This window comes from Triturus cristatus, chromosome 11 (assembly GCF_964204655.1).
Source record: "Triturus cristatus chromosome 11, aTriCri1.1, whole genome shotgun sequence".
NCBI lineage: Eukaryota > Metazoa > Chordata > Amphibia > Caudata > Salamandridae > Triturus > Triturus cristatus.
The window spans coordinates 1,116,362,269-1,116,379,070 of NC_140594.1; the positions used below are offsets into that span (position 1 = coordinate 1,116,362,269).

The 16,802-nt window shown below is 49.8% G+C and overlaps 1 long non-coding RNA gene across 1 annotated transcript in view; it reads left to right on the forward strand.

Annotated features, from left to right (window-relative positions):
* Positions 1-12,649, forward strand: part of LOC146786134 (uncharacterized) — a 92,054-nt gene extending 79,405 nt beyond the window's left edge. The window contains exon 4 of the long non-coding RNA XR_014970858.1: positions 12,513-12,649. This is a non-coding gene — a long non-coding RNA (uncharacterized LOC146786134). The remainder of the gene's footprint in view (positions 1-12,512) is intronic.
* Positions 12,650-16,802: the final 4,153 nt, after the last annotated feature.

Genomic DNA, 16,802 nt, shown 5'->3' on the forward strand with positions numbered 1-16,802 from the left:
ATCCCGGCAAGACTTTTTCCTTGTTCGTGATCAGCAACATCAAGTTGCCGATCACAAGCATGGAAAATAAACCTCCCGGCGAGATTCTCAACGTGGGGAGGTCAGGTTTCTCATTGCAAGTGGTCGCGTATGCTCGCGACCACTCGCAATGAGAAACTACCAGACCGTGTTGAGAAAGCTGCCGCTCAAGTACAAATCTATTCGAGTGGCAGAAAACGACCGCTTGCACTGTGCAAGATGCCGTTTGCAATGACTGCACAGTGCGGACAAGCATCCGGCACTGTGCAATCAGTGCGAACAGCATTTCCCTACCGCTCTTCGCAGTTCGCGTAGCCACGCGTAGCGTGCGTAGTTCGAAGTGCACTTCGCGTAGCTACGCTGAGCGCCACTAAGCAAACTACGCCCAGGGTTAGTGATATCAAGAAGAGTGCAGGACTGAATATTGGAGGTGGATCTTTCCATCTCACACAAACGAGTGGAACTTTATTGCATTTCTTGTGTCCTTATTTATTGACGTCTCAGAGAGCTTGTGACAATACCAGCCATAGGCATAGTATGTGAATGAATATCCCTTCTGAAACCCATAAAGGCTACAGCAAAGTTATGAGTTCCATTCCCAGTTTGTAGATGCCACTAGCGCATTCTAATAGTCATGAAGACATCACTGAAGGTAGGAATCTATCCAGGCAATCTTAAAGAATACTTAATATGTCGATGTTGCAGGAGATGTTCAGCAGATGTATCTTTGTAGGTTGTAGAAGGTCAGTATCAATGTACATATAAATATTCTCTTAATCACCGCTTGTAATAATATTGCTTAGGGTGGGCTAAATGTAACTGACTGGAGTTTTGTGATTGGGTCACCATTGTGTCTACTTTTATTTCCTATGTGATAAAAGACTACTGGGTAACTTATGAGTGGAAAGCCATATTTTGATCTTACATCCTTCTGCAGTAGGGATTTCAGGAGCGACATGGACACCATTCTTAGGGTAAACAATTATCCTTAGGAATTTAAATCTAAGGGGCCTAACCCAACCACTCTATGTAGATCATCCCTAGTATAATGGAGGCTTATCAATTTATTTGCATACCATATTAAAGATTCAGACATTGGTTATGCTTTTTAAAGATTTGCAAAGTCAAACAGCTTTACTTTCTTCTTGTAAGATGCTGTTCCAAATTTTAGTGGCAGTCCTAGAGTTTGATGTTTAAAAGCCAGTTGTTAGTTTTACATTCCTTCACAATCTGACATTTATTATGATTCTTTCATTTATGACATATGTATCTATGCATTGAACCATATCTTAGAAACTTGATGCACGTGCAAAAACAGGGCAAATGCATGTGCACCATTTTTGCTGCATGTGTGATACAAAACCAAGAAAATGGCAAACGTATATCAAAAATATTTCACAAATTTTGGGATTTTTATTTTTAAAAAGTGGATGAAATACATTTCCTCTACCCCTCAGAAAAAACAAGGGACTGCATTTGAGTCCCACTCAGGTTGTTCCACTTTTATGGCCTATTTAGGAAAGATAGTGACTATCAGGTTTCTTAATTTTCTTTTAATGGGGATTATTAACGGAATATTTGTCAAAATATCTAGGCTAACATGCAATCATTTAGAAGCAATACATGTGTTGCATATGGTTCCACAATTTCTTTTCTCATTTTTTTTCTCAAGCTTTTTTTTCTCAAGCGCATACATTGTTCCTTGATATGGGAAGGAGCTAATTTTATCTGCTACTTTTTGTGATGTACAATCAAAAGAATGAAGCATACAGATTGCCTTGTGTTTTTTTGTGCACTAATGCAAAGTTGATATGGCCTCTATATCAGCAACAATTCTGGCTTTCGGATCGGGCTATAATTTAATATCCTATTTGAGAACTGAGGCTGTATATTTTTGAAATGCAACAGCCCTTGATTAACCTCTAATTGAGGGATGTTAAAAAGGTAATTTTGTAAGAAAATGTTAAATGATCTGATTCAGTGATCTGTACTTTTGTGCATGAGAAGTATATGTTTATAATGATATAGAGTATATGTAACAAGTATAGTTAGTTGCGTTGTGCTTCTGACATTGCAGTATGGGAAGTGCTAGGATACAATAGGCCCTACCGACAAACTGTATTTTGTATTATGTTTAGTAGTACTGCAGTAGTATTGCTCAAATACTACAAAATGATACCTACATAACTTCTCCACCTTCATCTCAGCCACGGCCCATGCACGTTAGAGCGATGGGGCTGTGGTTCCCGTGGGGGAGGGATTTCGACAGATGATGACGAAGGAAAATGTATTATTTATTTAATTTTCCCTCATCAACGTTCGTCAAAATCCCCACCCCCCATCGGGCCCCACCGCCCCACCACTCTTACCTGCACGGGCAGTGGCTGCTCCATCTCACCTGTGCAGAAATCTCCACTCTGACACCAGAGATCCCTGCCCACGTAAGTACGCATTTTGGTTGTAAATGGATGGGACAGACAGAAGTGGCCGGAAAATGGTGAAAAATAAGGGGTTATGGAAGTAGTAAGGAGGGGTTGAGGGGTTAAGGGAGGGCCACTAAGGGTTTAGAAAGGGACCTGCACCCACCCTCAGAAGAGTAAGCCCATTTGTATTGACATTGACATTTCTATAGTTACTACGGCCACAAAATGTCCAGCTTGACATATGGCCACCCATTTGTACTGCAATGCTGTCCCAAAGAAAATAATGAAGATAGGGACCTACAATATAATCCAATTGGGAACTAATTTAAAATAACATATATTTATAAATCATATATACATTTTAAAAATATTTTCATTTCAAAATAAATTTAAAATTATAATATAAATTATAGTTTATTTAACAATAATTTATTGTCAATGTTATGAATTAAAAATGTATGTAACTTTAATTAAAAAAATACTAACATTAAATCAAATTAATGTTATGCATAGGGGTCTTATCCGATCCTGTTTTTTTTTTTCCCGTACGACTCGTATCTGTATTTTTTTATGTACGAATCGTACAAGTCCTGTACAAATGGCGAAGTACGATTTGTACGTGAAAAATACATACGAATCGCCTCGGGAAAAGTCTACGAGACGTCCCCGGACAGTTTTACATACAAATCGTAAAACTGAAGTCTGAGCGCGCAAGTACGATCCGTACCGCCCGTCCGAAAACACAAGCGCATGGAAAAGACTCCGTACGGAGCAAACTTTGTACGAGCCCTACCCTGAGTACACTTGTTCACGGGGTATGAGTCGTACGGCCTCCCACCCCTCCCGCGTACGTCCGCACCGTACCCCCCAACCCCTGTATGTACGGCACGTACCCCCCACCTGCATATGTATGGCACGTACCCCCCACCCCCCGTATGTACGGCGCGTACCCCCCACCCGCATATGTTTGCACCGTACCCCAGGCGTACCCCCGCGTATGTTTGCACCGTACCCCAGGCGTACCCCAATCCTCGCGTATGTACGGACATACATGACGATTGGGGTACGCCTGGGGTACGGTGTGAACATATGCGGGTGGGGGGTACGACTGGGGTACGGTGCGAACATACGCGGGTGGGGGGTACGCCTGGGGTACGGTGCGAACATACGTGGGTGGGGGTACGCGCCGTACATACTGGGGGTGGGGGGGTATGCGCCGTACATACGGGGGGTGGGGGGTACGTGCCGTACAGACAGGGGTGGGGGGTACGTGCCGTACATACGCATGTGGGGGGAACGCGCCATACATACGTGGGGTGGGGGTACGGGCCGTACATATGCAATGTTGGGGTACGCACCGTACACGATGACACGTACGATGTGTGTGATGGCGTGTATGTTGCGTAGCGGGCCCCCTTTTCCTCGTGCATCGCAGCGTACTTAGCTTTTCTGGCGCTTTTTGGCTCCCGTAAAAATATAGCCGTGCGGAGTGCTGTAGGTACGAATCGTACTTGTTGGTCTGTAAAACGCTGCCTGACTCCGTGCGGACGTCGCGTACGAGCTGTCCAGGATCGGAATTGTATGTATTTTTTTGCCGCACGGTGTTTTTTACGATTCATACGGAAATGGTATTTCTGTACGAATCGTACTTGCTGGTTTGTACGGTGGAATTCCCGGGTACGAGTCGTACGGAGAAAACGCTCCGTACGAAGAAAACGCTCCGTACGACCATTTGTACCCGGGTTTTACAGGATCAGAATCGGCACCATAATGTTCAGTGAACTTGCATACATAATAAATATGAACATATATTTTATTTTATGTGGGTTTATTTTACAAATAATATTTAATAAAATATTTGAATTTATTATATATAAAAATTTATAAAAAAGGTCAAGCAAAATTTAGTTAATAGTGCTGTAATATTTTAGAAATAAAACTCTACGTTTTAAATGCAAATATATAATTACTTTGGGGGGCGCTAGAGGGCGCGCACGCAGTATGGCCGCACTAGCGTGAGGCTCCTGCTGCCTGGAGGCAAGATCCTGAAGTTATCCTGGTTATCGGACTGCTGGCTGTGCCACGACTGGATGTGATTGTAGCTGATGTCCCCGCACGGCTCCGGTCCAAGTTTGGGGGCTGTCCGACCTCCGGTGACGGAGATAGAGGCGCCGCGGTCCTGACCGTGCCCCTGGCTGCTGCGGGGTGGAGCGATCGGCCGGACACTGCGTCTACGCGACTCCGGTGCATTCCACGAGGCCGGTGGGCCCGGCGGAGCAGACTGATGAGGCGGAGCCTTCCCGGGGCTCGAACCGGAGCATCGACTATGCGGCGGGTACCGGAGGGGACCGGAGTGGCGTGGGACTGTCTGCTTGCCTGTGGCGGGCCCCCCCTCCCCCTCCCCGCATGCACTCACCTCTGAAGGGCTGGAGGAGCTGGGACGCCTGACCTGCCGGAGCGGACGAAGACTGGGGGGACGGTGAGGTCCCTTGGTGCAGGGGGCGTTCTGGGCCTCCCCCCTCGTGCCTCTGGAGCGCCCTGGACCGACGGGGGTGCTGTGGTGGCCCCCCCCCCTCTCTGTGCAGCGCCCGAGGCTGCTTTCTGGTGCCTGGTGTCCCGCTCTTTGCACTCCTGTTTCGGCGCCCTGGGGCCCCGGCGGTGGAGCGGCGCTCCTGCTGCGCTTACCCCCGCTTCTCGTGAGGATCTGGTGCAGGTGGCGCGGCCTCGACATTACTTGCTGCTTGGATGCCCCAGGGGCACTGGCGACCGGAGTCGCGATCCGACTGCTTGGACCTAGATGCGGCACATGCGACGCCCGCTGTGAGTGCGGCCTAAACAATCCTACGGACCCCGGCCGCGTTGTCGCCACGTGGCCCATCCACTGTTTGTGTGTCGCTCTTCTGGTGGGACGAGTTGCCTGGAGGGGTCCGGGTGGCGGAGCGGACTGACACCGTGGATCCTGTAGCTCGGCCTGACGTCTCCCTTCGCCGGGCCCACGATGGGCAAGCACGACCACAAACAGTCTAAACTCTCCTTTGCGGCCTCGGCTGTTAAAGCGGGGCTGCGGAGTGCGCCGGATGCTGGAGATGGACAGGGCCCTCCGATGGCGGACGGGGACGGGGCCGCTGCGACGCCGGATCTACGAAGCTTACAAAATGAGCAATGTACTGAGGGTCATCGCCGCTAAGAACGAGGAGTTGGAGGCCCGCAGCCGACGTAATAATATACGCGTGGTAGGTGTGCCGGAGTCCACCAACACGGGGCGCATGGAGGACTACGTGGAGAGGATTCTCCTGGCCGCTGTTGGCGCGGAGGCCCTCTCTAAACAGTTCATCGTGGAGAGGGCCCACCACTCCCTCGGGCCGCGGCCCCGTCCTGGCGCTCCGCCTAGGCCCATCATCGCGCGGCTCCTAAATTACCGGTACCGGGACGCTGTGCTGCGGGCTGCGCGTCTGAACCAAAATTTATCTTGTGATGGGGTCAGCTTTACTATCTTTCCAGACTTTACGCCTGTGGTTCAAGAACAGCGGCGCAAATTTGTTGAAGTCCAGAAGAAGCTCCGGGCTCTCCAAATTGATTACGCGTTGCTGTACCCAGCGAAGCTACGAGTCACGCATCAAGCGAAGCAACACTTCTTCTTGAACCCTCAGCAAGTTGAGGACTTCTTGAAATCTTTGCGGAAAGTGCGGGATGCACGACCTGAAGAGGAAGATGCTGATTGTGGTAATGAACATTGACTGCTGACTCGCCTGCCATTGAGGTCGGGATCCTGCCTCGTAAGCAGCCCCTCTGCTTTTTTCCTGGTGGCTCGCGGCGGACGTCCCTCCTGTTGGGCGGTGGCCCTGGCTGACCGAGACTGTTCTAGTCGTGTGCTGGCCGATGGTCGGTAATGTATTCCAGGCACCACCCTTTCCCCCGCTTCCTGTGTCTCGGAGGGGGAGCGGGCTGCAATGGGTGGATATGTGTGCCCCCTGGATGTCCCCCGTAGGGTGTAGCCCATTGACTAAAATGACTTGGTTGCTCCTGTTGTGCTGTTTGATTGCACTGATGGGTGGGGGGTGGGTAGTCTTTTCTGGCGAGTTGGGGCTGCTTCAGTGGGTGGGGGGTGGGGGGGTGGATTTTGGGGCCTTGCAGGTTTCCTCCATTCGTCTCCTGGGGGCGGCTGGGTTGCTGCTCCTGCGGGATGCGTGGTGCTCCCTTGGGCTCTACTTGACTCTTCTGCCTTATTGGGTTTCGCTGCCCCTCCTGTGGGGGGTCACAGTGCGGCCCCTAGGCTGGACGGCTTGTTTCGACTTCTTGTTACCTACTCTGTTGATTTGAGCAGCGGGGCGCATGACGCGGGATGGGGGTGCGTGCTGATCTCAGTTGGGTGGGAGTCAGGGGATGGAGGTGGAGGGTGGGCTCCTCTCCCGGAGTGGGCAGCTCGGCACATCGGTCTGGGAAGGCTGCACGGCAGGGTAGGCTCCTGGATGGTATATGGCGATCCTGGCACCAGACCTTCTGTGAGGGGCTGTCACACTCCTCCTGCTCGATTAGTATGGGGGCTTTGCATAGGCTTCCAGTTGATATTGTTGTCAGGGGTGGTTGGGAGTTCGGGAATGTTCCATATGGTTGATGCACTGTTGAGAACAGCTGTGGTTGGGATAATATTGTCCACGACGATGTCCGGGGTTGTCGCTGAGTGGGCGGGACATGGCCCCCTTGCGTGGTGGGGAGGTTATACAATTGAAGACGAGGTATGCGGGTGTGGCCTTACGGATGGTGGGAGCTGTGGAGAGACAGGGCCTCTGCGAGTGATGTTTAGAGTAGAGGACGTGCGTGCTTGTTTGAAGGTGGATGGCCGAGGGCCCTGTGCCGAGACCTGCTGCTATTTATATGTTCTGACCTGCTTATGGGGGATACTGACCTAAACATCATCACTTGGAATGTCAGGGGCCTCGGAGATCCTAGAAAACATCGGCACATCCTGTCTTATTTAGATCGGCACGCAATCCACATCGCGTTTCTTCAAGAAACCCACTTCCGAGCGCAGTCTACTCCTACCTTCGCGGGTAGATGGGCGCAGTGCACTGCCTTTTTTTCCTACTCTACATACTCCCGTGGGGTTGCAATATCGGTCAGAAGAGGTACCCCCTTTGTTCTGGCGGGTACTAAAGGCGATGCCCGGGGCCGCTATAGCTTGATGTGGGGCAGACTGGGGCACAGGATGGTTACGCTTGCGTGCTGCTACGGTCCCAATGTGGACGACCCTACCTTTTTTGCAGACTTGGGTGCAGATATAGTGGGTGTGGGCACGCAACACCTCATATGGGGGGGTGATTTTAATGTCGCGCTCCGCCCTGCGATGGATAGATCTCACCCGGCCCGCATCATTATACTAGGTCCCGGGAGGCGCTGTCTGCGATCGTGGAGGAGCATAGACTCATAGACACATGGAGACACCTCCACGCTGGGACCCGTGAGGGCACACACTTTACATCGCAGGCCCGCACCTGGGTCCGGCTCGACTATGTCTTCCTGGCCCCGTTGTTCCACGCGGCGCTGGTTACGGCGCAACACCTCCCGCGAACCTTCTCTGATCACGCACCAGTGCGGGTTACCTTGCGGGCTGCGGGCCTCGGCCCCCCTCTGGCGGCCTGGCGTCTGCAGCCCTTGATGCTCCTCGATCCCCCTTTCCAGGAGGAACTGCGGGAGGATTGTCTGGACTTCTTTAGGCGTAACAAAGACTCCATGCGGGATGTTGAAACCATCTGGGATGCGTTCAAGGTGACCTTGCGAGGCCTGTGCATTGCCAAAGGCTCGGGAGTTCTGAAGAGCATAATGTCGCGCCTGCGGGCATTGGAGGCAGATCTCCAGGCGCTTGAGGCGTCGCTGGCTGTAGGTCCGGATGATGCCACGCTTGCTAGTATTCGGGACAAGGTCTCGGAATATACTGCTGAAGCTGCAAGGGAAACGAAGTTTAGGGGTAGGTACTGGGTGGCCCGGAGCTATGGGGAGGGTGAGAGGGCAGGGAAAGCCCTGGCGGCGACCATGCGACTAGTGCGTCCTTCTAATACGATCATGGAGATAGTGGGGGCGGACGGCACGCTTTATAGGGATACTGCACACATCCTCAACACCTTCGTGGCACATTACCGTGTGCTGTACGCGTCGTCTACGTCAGAAGAGCTGCGTTTGCACGACTACCTCGAGGATGTCTCCCTGGGGTGGCTTAGTGATACACAAAGGGAATTCTTAAGTTCTCCTTTTGAACTGGATGAGGTAAGGGAGGCCATCATGCACATGAAGTCAGGCAAGGCCGCCGGGCTAGATGGGATACCAATCGAATTCTACAAAACCTACATCGATTTTATGGCACCGGTCTTGCGAGAGTTGTATGAGGACGCCCTGGAGGTGGGCCACCTCCCCCCCTCTATGCGCATGGCCCTCATCACTTCGCTTCTGAAGCCAGGGAAGGCGGCGAGTGATTGTGACTCTTACCGGCCCCTCTCCCTGCTAAATTGCGACGTGAAAATCCTAGCTAAGATCATAGCCACCCGCATCAACCTCCTTCTCCCTAACCTGATACTGCCCGATCAGTCCGGGTTTGTGCCAGGTAGGGCTACATCCCACAATCTCCGCACTTTCTTCTCGGTCCTTAATTCTGTACACGAAGACCTGCCCATGGCCGCCGTCTTCCTTGATGCCACGAAGGCGTTTGATTCTCTTGAATGGGACTATCTGTTCCAAGTGTTGGGGCGGATGGGATTCCCGAGCATTTTCATTTCGTGGATCAAGTTGTTATACATTGATCCTAAGGCTAGGGTGTTGGTAAATGGTCAGCTCTCCTCTGCGTTCCCTATTACTAGAGGCACCAGGCAGGGATGCCCCCTCTCGCCCCTGCTATTTGCCTTGGCCATGGAGCCACTGGCGGCCAAGCTGCGGCAACACCATCGAGACAAGGCGTTGCGTTGCTTCCAGCGGCAAATATTGATATCCATGTACGCTGATGATATCACCCTTTACGTCCGTGACCCTAAGGAGAACCTCAACCCGATCCTTCGAGAATTTGTTCGATTTGGCATGCTTTCTGGTATCCAGATCAATTGGAGCAAGTCTTGCCTGTTCCCACTGACTGCCTCTACTGCGCGATTTGAGCTTGACTTCCCCCTTGCCTGGAGTGAGGGGGATTTCAAGTACCTGGGCGTCCGCATTGAGAGGAGTAGGGACGAGCTTCTTCGGGCTAATTATGGTACTGCGATGTCTCGCATTACGGATTATGTCACTCGCTGGATCGCGCTGCCCCTCTCTATGGCTGGCAGGTCATCATTGATTAAAATGGTAATATTGCCGCAACTGTTGTACCTCTTCTTAAATATTCCCTTTTCCCCCGGTGCCTTCTTCTTTCGCCAGCTCCGTTCGGAGCTCACCAGATTGGTGTGGGGAGGTAAGACGCCTCGGCTCAGGTGGGAGATACTTATTAAGCCCTACGACCAGGGCGGGTTTGGCATTCCCAACTTCGAGCTCTATTACCTAGCGGCCCAGGCGCACTATGCCTACTTTTGGATACGGCAACCTAAATATATGCCACAAGTTGCGGCTGAACACTGGCTAGCGCACCCCATTCCTATAGAGGGGGCATTGTACATTCCGGTGCAGGGGAGAGATAAGACGCCCACGACGATGATTAGCACAGTGACTGCGTGGCAGAGGTTGGCTACCATTCTACGATTGGACTTGCTGTACGCGCCGCTGTTGCCCCTTGCTTACCACCCGAATATGCCCCTGTTGCAGGAGGCAGGTTTTCGGAAATTACTTCACGCTATACATGTTGAGACATGGGGGGATTTGTATCACAATGGCGCGTTCCGTTCTATGGAACACTTGTATGGCGGTATGCAGCCTACTCCCCTAGATACTTTCCTGTACCTCCGACTCCGGCAGGGGGTGAGGGCACTCACGCCCGACTTTCCGCAGGAACCCCCACATATGGTTCCACTGCAACGCATATTGAATGACGACAATCCTGCCAGGCTCGTTTCCAGAATATACCGCTCAGTGCATGCTTCGGCGCCGGCGCCGCAGCTGGCGGCTAGGGAGAAATGGGACAGTGAACTACCGGCCCCGCTAACGGATAAGCAGTGGCAATTCTGCTTAATGCAGACAGATCGCGTTTCCTCCAGTAGTCGCCTTAGAATTATCCATTACAAATACATCCACAGGCTTTACTATACCCCGGCTAGGCTTCATAGCTATAAGCTTCGCGAGGACGACCGGTGCGAGCGCTGCCGGGCTCCCGGTGCGGACTTTCTCCACCTAGCTTGGTCATGTGCGGCGGTGCATCAATATTGGTGTCAGGTGTTCGAGGCGCTCTCGAAGATGATCTCCACAGCTGTGGCGCCATCTCCCCTCCTTGCCCTGCTGGGTTACGTGGAGCCTATACAGGCGACGCACCGCAAATTCATGGCACTTGCCTTTCTGCTTGCTAAGCGACGGGTGGCGTGTCGATGGGGTAGGGGCAGGGCTCCGAAATTCAAGGACTGGGTGCGGGATCTGGTATACTGTCAAGAACAGATATGTACTTACTCTGAGCTTATGCCCCCGACGTCCAGGCCCACGGACATTTGGGATCCGCTGCATTGCTATTTGCGAAATGAGTGCGCCGCCACAGGAGATGTGCTGGCAGCTGAGTAGTGGTGTGCTGGTGACCGAGGAGACTGGCGTAACTGGATGCCTGGGCTGCTGACATGTGGCAGGAGCGTGGTGAGTGCTTTGGTTGTAAGTCGTGCGACTGGCTGCCTCGATATGTCTCCGGTATGAGGTGTGCAGCGTCTGGGTTCCCTCCCTGGGGCGTACGCGCCGGGCATCGTTGTCGGCGTTTGGAAACAGAAATGTTGGTTTGCATTGTTCTCATGCTGATGCTCTAGCTTCTGTTATTTGCACTGTACTACGAATTCCTCCACCACGCCTAATCTGTCTCATGATGTTTGCTATGTGATTCAGTGCTGCTCCTTTGACCACAGCTGTATGTTCTGCTCTAAAATTCTCAAAATAAAGTTTAAAAAAAAATATATATATATATATAATTACTTTACATACACAATTATTAAAATATTTTTAAAGCTTTAATAAACATTTATAAATTTCTCTATGCCTTACTGCAGGGAGATCTTTGATTGTGGAGGTGTCCGCCCATTGTGCACAATGTAAAATACAGTCATATAGTCACTACTTCTAGCTTTACAGTCATATTTGACCTTTTTACAGATTTCATCCCCTACTTAAAGGAGTGGAGACATGCAAGTCCACACTTTTGAATATTTTTATCCAAATGAATCATTGTTAGCCAAAAGCAGTAACATTACTCAAAACTGAATAGCCAAAAGTAGTGAATTTATTTAAAAGTGTAAGAGTAACTTTACATGCGTAGATAGATTTACTCTAGAATAAAGTTACCTTTGTGAACGTCTTGATACTTACATTGCTTTGGGTGTCTGTTGTAAGAGGTTGCACGTGATTCCTAAATGTTTGATGTCAAGTGTGAGTCTTTGCTTTGTACTTTCATCTCCACAACAGGCCTGTCACTAGCACTTTTCATTTTCTTGGTGGTTATAAAAGATTATGGTGCAGATTCACAAAGGCATGTATAAGGACCTCAAACAATACGCTTGTCATACTTTTTTACTTACTCTTACACGCTTTTGTGAATTATACCCAAAACATCAACATTTGGCAATAAAATGGGGTCCCAAGGGGATCGCGGCACGAGCAGCTGTCCCCTTGGGGAATTTCACGCGGTGGAACAGTCCACACAGTGCGTGAGGGCTCTAGGCAGGCAGGGGGCGGGGCTTAGCACCGTCGAGCAGAGCAGGCAGCAGTTAGGGGAAACGGTGGTTTTTTTCTGTGAAGAGATTGGGAGGCTGTCGTTTTTGTGACACAAGCCTTGCCAATTTTCCTCATTTTCTGCTAGTTTTGGTGTGTTTTTCTTCAGGCTTTGCTTCAGGATGGCAGAGTCAGAGGCTGTGGAGGAGGCATTGCGCATTATTTATGATGCAGGTCGTGAGGACTTATGGCAGCCTGGTGTTTCAACAGTTTTAGCGGCGGTGGGGAGACGCCCGAGGAAGATGGCAGCTCAAGGAGTTTCGGAATCAGTGGCAGCTTGTTTACCTGCGAAGAGCCGGTCGCAAGGGGCTGTGGGTCGTGCTGAGGTGGAAACATCGAGGTCGTGTGGCACATCGCAGCGGAGCCAGCAGGTCACAGGCTACCAGATGTCAATCACTTCCTGACAAGTCTTCAGGTCAGTTGAGGGCGGTATCTTCTCTCCGCATGGGGCTTGCTAGGAGGAGAATACAGGGCAGGGGTGGTACTTGTTGTAATCTGTACAGGATGACACTTGTAGCCATGTTGTAGGTTTCAAAGCCTTCTTTATTAGTTCCAGTTCCAGATCACTTCAGACAAGGTTCAGCCACGTACCAGCTTCATCATTAGCCTATCTTAGGCCCTTGTTACAGCCTCTATGTCAGCCCATGTAACAGCCCATAACACGGCCCCACCAGGAGCAGCCTGCCTAGCTGCTCAGCCCATCTCCAACTGTCATCACTCACCCACACAGGCACCCAGGCATTCCATTCATCACAGTCACACCAACATTCCGTTACCATCTCTCACTCTGGCTGAGCAGCTAGGAAGACCTAGGCTAATTACAATTAAGTAAAACTCAGGATATAACAGTACTACCTCCAGAAGCCTTACTACAACAAGCTCCCTGTCAAGCAGGGGGAGGGGGGGCTCTTATGACATTGGGGTAAAGGAAAATTTGGTTTTGCCGGCACCTACATCAGCTTTTAGGAGAGCGCACGTCGGTGGCAAGGTGCTCACAAACAATGCTAATTTTCAAGGAATGTCTTCCATTAATATTGCGCCTCCTGTGTCTTTTGAGGGACGCTCTGCTGTTTTGGTGGATTATTCCACTGACAGTGGGGATGACAGTGAGGGGGTGCAAATTTTGCCAGCGGGAAAGCAGACTAGTCCGAACTATAATTTTGCTCTGGTGCAGTGTACTGTAGGGGAGGGAGCTGTTCCTGAGGTGTTTTTGGCCCTGGTGCCTAGGGGCCAGCCTGGGGAGTATGTCAACTCATATTTACAAGACAATATCAACACTTTAGCTGTTGATTTAACAGACTCAGCGTTTGAGGAGGTTTAGGATTTGGATGGTGCTGACTCACTGTCTCACAATATATACCCTACGTCACGTTCTGAACCTCCTGGTTATTTTTCAGGATTTGAATCTATTTTTATGGAATCTCGTTCTCCTCCTTGTTTCTCACAGTTTTCTTTTGACTCTGCATTAGAGCCAAGTCGAGGGCAATGGGTCTGGGTGGATCATGCCACTCTTTCATCTTCGGCAACGGGCAGTGCCATGCAGTTTCGGGATGGTGGTAAGTTGGTAGCGGCGTCTGGCGCGAACGGCTGGAAGTCTTCATCTTACAAGGTCCCGCAGATGGCGGCGGGCGTGTCCAAGTACAAGGAGGCAAAGCATGGTGCGGCTGTTGGTAAGGGTGTTGTGTCACAGAGCGGATCAAAGGCGGATTTTTCTGTGACCAATTGGGATTGTTATGATGGCGGGGTGGGAGACGGGGAAATGCCGAGTGGGAGTAATAATGATTTGGTCATACCTGATGAATGGATGTATGATGTTACAACGCATGCTTTTACAACGCATGCTGTTACAACAAATTTTTTACAACGCAAATGCTGTGACAACGCAAGTCTTTACAACGCAAGTCTTTACATCGACTTGCAGTAGATGGCGTGCTAACATTAAAAAAGGGTAATTTACTATTCTAACTCCAGTCCACGTTGCAGTAGGGAAGGTGTTTGGATAGTAAACTACACTATTTTTAATGTTAGCACGCCATCTAGTGCAAGTCGATGTAAAGACTTGCGTTGTAATGGCATGCGTTGTCACAGCATTTGCGTTGTAACAGTTTCGTTGTAATGGCAGTGCGTTGTAAAAATTGCGTTGTAATGGTTGTTCACCCTGATGAATATGCGGGTCAAGGTTTGGTGGACGAAAATATACATGAAGGTTTTCTATTTGATGAAGGGATTTTTTATACAAGAGCTATGGGTCAAGAACAAGTAGCGGTTACAAAGGGGTCGGGGTCAACTGTTGTTGCTAGTATTTTTCAGAGGTCACGAGCGGGAAAGACAGCGCAGCAGGAACGGCTTCGGGGGCAACAACGGCAAGAGGATCCTCAGGAGTTCCAGAAGCGGGCTACTCAATTGACATCAGGTTGGCCTCAGTGGTGGTCTTCGTAGCCGCAACCTTTGACAGCCAAACCCAGAGTACGTTCAGTGGGGGTGGGTGATGACTCAGTGAAGGAAGGTTCGGGTTGCGGGGTGGGGGAGGCGGTTGGTAAATCTGCAGAACAGGTGGGAGTGGGTTCAGGTGCTGTGGGATCAAATAAGGCGCCAAGCATTGATTAACAGGTTAGCTATGATAAACAGGTTTTGGATGAGTCTGAATCCTCATCTGGGCAAGTTTCAGGTGCTGTTCACCCCATGCATAACAAATTACCTTACATGGGTTTGTCCATGCCCCTGGGTACGCATTTGGCTGAGAAAACTAAGAAGAGGATGGGGGACCACAAATTTGTAGACGTATTCAAGCTCCTTCATAGGGATTTTCAAGCAAAGGAACGGTCCAAGGAAGAAGAGTGGCTGCTTTCGAGGCGTCCTAGGGTTCCAAAAAATATTAAAATTGGACGGCAGCATTTTTAATTTATGCAAGTGTCTATTGTGAAAAACATCAGGAAAGGGCTGTTGCAATGTTTAAGTATATTGATATCATACGCAAAGCACATTTACCGTCCGGAGGGTTCGCATGGCTCGAATATGATTAGGAGTTTAAGGCTAGAGTAAGTCTTTTCCATGATAAGCCTTGGGGGGATGTGGTTCAGGAACTGTGGCTTCAGTAGATGTCCTCGTCTCAGACGCCTGCGACAACGCATACTGCAAGCGGGCTCCCAATTACTTATCGGCCCTTTCTGCCTCGCCCCGCCCATTTTGAGGCGGGTGTTGTGGGAAGAGGACAACTACCAGTTATGGGATCCTGTTGGAACTTTAATCGAGGTTCCTGCATCAGGTAATTTTGCAGGTTAAAGCACGAATGTTCACAGTGTGGTGGGAAACATGCCATCATCCAGTGTTTTGCCAACCAAAGGTTTGGGGATCAGGGAAAATCACCAAGAGGTAGGGGAGCTTTTCTGCAGTTTATCTCAAAGGACTCATACCCCAATTAAGTTATCGGTCATGACAAAGTGGTTGGAAGGGTATCCTGATACGGAATCAGCTTCAAAACTCTATTGGGGTTTCAAGGAGGGTTTTAAGATAGGTTATCAGGGTCATTCCAGGTGTTAATAACTCAATTGCAGATGCTCTGTCTCAATTCAATTGGCAGAAATTTCACAGCTTGGCGCCGGGGGCGGATGGCTGCAAAACTTCGATCCCGAAAGACATCTGGGCGCTGGGGGAATGAGAATCGTTGATCTGGTGGAAAATTCTTTAGCCCCTTCTACTAGACGCAGTTATCGTCAGGCCTGGTTGGAGTTTTTAAGTTATGTTAAATTTCACAAAATGGTTCTTTCTACAGAGGGTATCAGAGAGGTTATGTTACGGTTTGTTTTGCATTTGGTCAATTTGGGGTTATCTCATACAACAATCTCAGGAAAATTGGCCGGCATTTCGTTTTATAGTCAGTTGTGGTGGGAACAGGAATTTACGGGGGATGTTTTATTAAGGCGTATGTTGAAGGGTCTGGGGAGGGAACGTTCCTTTTCTTCGGAGTTACTTGAGCCAATCACTTTTCACATTTTGCAACAAATTTTAAAGCAGTTAACAGTGTGCTGTTAGGATTTGTGGGAGGTTTCACGTTTTAGACTTTGTATGATTTGGCTGTTTTTTGGCGCTTTTAGAGTTTCCGAGTTGTTAGGTCTGCGGGATCAGAAGGGCATGCCGGTAGAGGATATTCAAGTGCAAGGTGGGAAGGTTAGGATTCTTTTTGAGGAAGTCAAAAACTGATCAGCTGGGTAGTGGCACTTGTATCTTTTTAAAGGGTAGCGGAGTGCACGATTGTTGTCCAGTGAAGGAATGGGAGTCATTTTTTGTTTCCTTAGGCCTACAACGTGGGGACATATTCATTCACAAGAATGGGAGTAAAATTACTAGTGGACAACTATTGGCAGTTTTACGTAAAACTTTGTAATTGTTGGGAAATACCCCGCACTTTTTGGGACTCACTCTTTTCGGATAGGGGCAGCGTCTGAAGCCTACAGATTGGGTTGGGGTTTGGATGACATTAAAAAGATTGGGAGATGGAAA